Source organism: Pseudorasbora parva, chromosome 11 (genome assembly GCF_024679245.1).
Source record: "Pseudorasbora parva isolate DD20220531a chromosome 11, ASM2467924v1, whole genome shotgun sequence".
Taxonomy (NCBI): domain Eukaryota; kingdom Metazoa; phylum Chordata; class Actinopteri; order Cypriniformes; family Gobionidae; genus Pseudorasbora; species Pseudorasbora parva.
The window spans coordinates 16287428-16292383 of record NC_090182.1 but is presented as its reverse complement, the minus strand read 5'-3'; the positions used below and the strand labels follow the sequence as shown (position 1 = coordinate 16292383).

The 4956-nt window shown below is 44.5% G+C and overlaps 1 long non-coding RNA gene across 1 annotated transcript; it reads right to left on the bottom strand.

Annotated features, from left to right (window-relative positions):
* Window positions 1–2017: 2017 nt before the first annotated feature.
* Window positions 2018–3597, bottom strand: LOC137092240 (uncharacterized). The gene is made up of 3 exons (XR_010908189.1): window positions 2913–3597; window positions 2599–2799; window positions 2018–2507 (listed from the first exon to the last, which is right to left on the bottom strand). It is a non-coding gene; the product is annotated as an uncharacterized lncRNA (long non-coding RNA).
* Between the last annotated feature and the right edge of the window lie 1359 nt (window positions 3598–4956).

The following is a 4956-nucleotide window of genomic DNA, read 5'->3' as shown; positions in this document are numbered from 1 at the left end:
TTCACGACCACAGTACGACCTGAGATATCTGCCAATTTCTTGGTTCAGTCTTTCAACTTGTCCATTAGATTGAGGGTGGTAACCTGAAGTCAAACTAACATTGATGTCCAGTTGTTTACAGAAGGCCTTCCATACCTGTGATGTGAACTGTGTCCCTCTGTCAGACACGATATCTTCAGGTATACCATAGACTCGAAAGACATGATGAAACATTGCTTGGGCTGTTTCCATGGCTGTGGGGAGACCTTTCAATGGGATGAGCCGGCAGGCTTTAGAGAACCGGTCAATAATTACCAGGATGGTTGTGAATCCATTCGATAGGGGAAGATCAGTGACAAAGTCTATTGAAAGGTGTGACCAAGGCCTTTGAGGTATAGGCAGGGGCTGTAACAAACCAGACGGCAGTTCCTTGGGGGTTTTAGATTGTGCGCAGACTGAACAGGATTTGACGTAATTAGCTACGTCCTTGACCATGGACGGCCACCAAAATGAGTTCTGTGTGAGGTGAAGGGTTCTCGAAATACCTGGATGCCCAGAGCAAAGTGATGTGTGGACCCATTGCATGACTTGAATTCGGAGATTTGATGGAACATAGTGCTTGTTTGGCGGGCAACCTGGTGGTATGTGCTCGTTCTGTTGTTCTCGCTGAATGTTTTCCATCAAATCCCATGTAACTGGTGCAATGATGATAGATGGTGGGAGGACTGATCCTGGTCTGAATTCTGCTTGTGGGTGATCATGCCTTCTGGATAATGCATCTTCCTTGCTGTTCTTGCTACCCGGACGGTAGGTTACGGTGAACTGGAACCTTGTGAAGAAGAGTGACCAGCGTGCTTGGCGGGGATTTAGTCTTTTTGCACTTTTGATATACTCTAGGTTCTTGTGATCCGTAATGACCTGGAAGGGGTGAATGGAACCCTCCAGCCAATGTCTCCATTCTTCAATGGCCGCTTTCATGGCTAGAAGCTCCTTGTTGCCGACATCATAATTGCACTCTGCATCGGTGAGCTTCCTAGAAAAATATGCACAGGGAAACAGCTTGCCTGGTTGTCCATGGCGTTGCGAGAGCACTGCACCTATCCCACAGTCAGAAGCATCTACCTCCACAATGAATGGTAGGTTAGGGTCTGGATGTTTCAGGATGGGTGCTGTAGTGAAGCTGTTCTTTAGATTAGTAAATGCTTGAGAGGCTTGATCAGTCCATTTTAGTCTTGATGGTTTACCTTTGAGCAATGATGTCAGTGGTGCGGCCGTCGTGCTGTAATTGCGGATGAAACGTCTGTAAAAGTTGGCAAAACCCAGGAAGCGTTGAAGTTCCTTAACTGTGTTGGGTTGTGGCCATTCCATAACCGCTGTGATCTTGGAGTTATCCATTTCCACACCTTGATAGCTGATGTTGTATCCTAGGAATGAGGTACGTTGTACATGAAATTCACATTTCTCGGCTTTTACGTAGAGTTGGTTTTCTAGTAGTCTGGTGAGTACCATTCTGACATGACGCTTGTGCTCCTCCTCTGACTTGGAGTAAATCAGGATGTCATCAATGTAAGCGACTACGTACTTGTTCAGGATGTCTCTGAAGATTTCATTGATAAACGACTGGAAGACGGCAGGTGCATTGGACAGCCCATACGGCATGACCTGGTACTCATAGTGCCCCCTAGTGGTCAGGAAGGCAGTTTTCCACTCGTCACCTTCTTTAATTCTGATGAGGTTATAAGCACTTCTGAGATCTAACTTGGTGTAAATCTTGGCCTCTCGGAGCTGTTCAAGTGCTGCAGGTACTAACGGTAGTGGATAACGGAATTTAACTGTGATTTGATTCAACCCTCTGTAATCAATACATGGACGAAGCCCTCCATCTTTTTTCTCCACGAAGAAGAAACCGGCCGCTGCTGGTGATGTAGATGGACGAATGAACCCTGAACTTAGGGCTTCTTCGATGTACTCTTCCATAGCTCGGCTCTCAGGACGTGAAAGAGGGTAAATCTTACTTTTGGGGGGCATGGCGTTGGGTAAGAGGTCGATGGTACAATCCCCAGGACGATGAGGTGGTAGCAGCGTGGCTTTGGCTTTACTGAAGACCTCCTGTAGTTCCTGGTAGCATAACGGAATGGCGACTGGTTTTGACTCAGGGCTTTCTATACTGGTGGTTAGACATGGTTTGGTAATGCTGTGGTTTAGACAGTGAGAAAAACAGAACTGTGACCATTGCGTGATCTCACCATGAAGCCAAGAGATGACTGGGTCGTGAACAGATAGCCAGGGGTATCCGAGGATGATTTCATGACGTGGAGAGTTTATTACGTAGAATGTGATGGTTTCCTGATGAAACAGCCCTACTTGAAGTTGCATGGGCAGAGTTTGTTGACTGATACCGTCTCCGATGGGTTTGTTGTTGACGGCATTAACCATGATCGGAGGATTGCAGGGTTGCGTGGGGATATTGAATGTTGTGATGAGGTCTTGATGAATCAAATTTAATGCTGAACCGGAGTCAATCAGCGCTGCGAATTCAAAAGAGTCATTTTCAGTAGAAATCTTTACTGTGGTAGTGGGAGACTTGATATTAGTCAGTGAAAGACTGTCAACACTCACCCGGCTGTTTGTAATGGTGTTCCTCCGGGCTTTGAGTGGGCAAACAGAATTGCGATGGCCTGCCTCTCCACAGTAGAAACACAGGTTGTGGACTAGCCGTCGTGATTTCTCTTCATCAGATAGCCTGGTGACTCCTAGTTGCATGGGTTCAGGACTGGCATGGTCATTAGATTGGTTGGAGCTGGAAATCTGCGTTACTGGCTGGATAGGCATGTTTCTCAAAGGGGTTGACTTGATTTGAGCAAGGTTGCTACGCATGAGATTGTCAATCTTGATAGCTAGTGTAATATAGTTTTAGAAAGAGAGATCCTCACCCTTGCAAGCAAGCTCTGTCTGTAGCTGTAAGTTCAGACTGCGTTGAAACATGGCCTTGAGTGAAACGTCATTCCAGCCACTCTGTGCAGCGAGCGTTCTGAACTCTATGGCGTAATCAGCGGCTGTCCTACGGCCCTGGGTCAGTTGCATGAGACGGGTAGAAATATCTTTTCCACCTGCTGGATACTCAAACACCTCTTTAAGTTGTTTCACAAAATACGGGTAAGATGTTTGAAACACACGGTCAGATTCCCAGACTGCCGCGGCCCACTCGATCGCTTTACCAGTGAGCAAAGACATGAGAAATGCACACTTCTTCTCATCAGACTCAAAATCACATCCTTGATGCATGAAATAGATTTCAACTTGCCGGAGAAATCCTTTACATTGCTCCGCTGTACCATCGAATTTATCTGGTAAAGCAAGGCTTACCTTCCGAGGCGTTGGCGGTGGTAGCGATTGTAGGTGTTGAGTAAGATATTCATTAGCCGCTTGAGCCTTAGCCAGTTGGTCTCTGTACTGTTTGAGCATATCGCCTTGATAGGCGAGTGCGGCCTGTAACTTGGCAACTTCTGCTGGATTCATCGAAGGCGAAGTATTATGTAAGGACGCTGAGGCGGCGTTAGAATCCATATGCAGTGTTTATTTACAGGCTAGAGCAAACAATTCCAAATCGACAGGCAAGGGACATAAACGTGAGGCAGGCAGAGGTTCAAACACAATAAGGCAGTCCAATCCAAGCAACTATACAAAGGGAAGTCCAAAAGGCAGAAACAGAATAAACAGGCAATGGTCAATAACAAGATAGCAAAACAATATAGAAGGAAACGCTCGGTAAGGCAGGTAACTGGCAATACTTCGCACAGGAATGATGGCATGGCCATGCTTAAATGTCCACCAAACAGGAAGTAACCAATGAAGCAGAGGGAGCGGCACAAAGTCAGTACTCGGAGAGGGGCTCCCTCTGCTGGCGTGGCGTTACAAAGGGTAGGGTTAGGTGTAAGGGAAGTGCCACTGACGTAAGCAACGAGACATAATTACATATATTATTATATGTATGTTATTTTTAAAATGTCAGTTCAATTTAAAAACATGTATGTACACAATAAGTGCATTGTATCAAATGATTAATTACAATGTTAGTACATAGTACTTAAGGCCACCTAATATAAAGTGGGTCCAAATGCTCAAATGTCCCTTCCAAATTGTTTCAAAGTGTCATCATCCGACAACATCATTAAACTCCATCTTTGTCAGCAGAAATCCTCAGATCTGTTTATGTTTACCTCACACCACACATCCTCCTCCTCTCTCTTATCTTGATCCACTGACTTTGTTATACTTTTGTCGCGTGGTTGTACACATCCAAGGCTCTTCAATCTATCACTTACAGTACATATTACTGTGCCTTTAAATCACTGCCTTATGCAGTTAAAAATAAAATATATATATTCTCTCTCTCTCTCTCTCTCTCTCTCTCTCTCTCTTCTCTCTCTCTCTCTCTCTGTGATAAAAGTTCATTATTTTCCATAACGTAATGATAAAAATTTAACTTTCATATATTTAGATTAATTGCACACCAACTGAAATATTTCAGGTCTTTTATTGTTTTAATACTGATGATTTTGGCATACAGCTCATAAAAACCCAAAATTCCTATCTCAAAAAAGTAGAGAATGAAAAGGTTCTCAAAAAATTAGCATATTTCATCCGACCAATCAAAAGAAAAGTGTTTTTAATACAAAAAAAGTCAACCTTCAAATAATTATGTTCAGTTATGCACTCAATACTTGGTCAGGAATCCTTTTGCAGAAATGACTGCTTCAATGCGGCGTGGCATGGAGGCGATCAGCCTGTGGCACTGCTGAGGTGTTATGGAGGCCCAGGATGCTTCGATAGCGGCCTTAAGCTCATCCAGAGTGTTGGGTCTTGCGTCTCTCAACTTTCTCTTCACAATATCCCACAGATTCTCTATGGGGTTCAGGTCAGGAGAGTTGGCAGGCCAATTGAGCACAGTAATACCATGGTCAGTAAACCATTTAC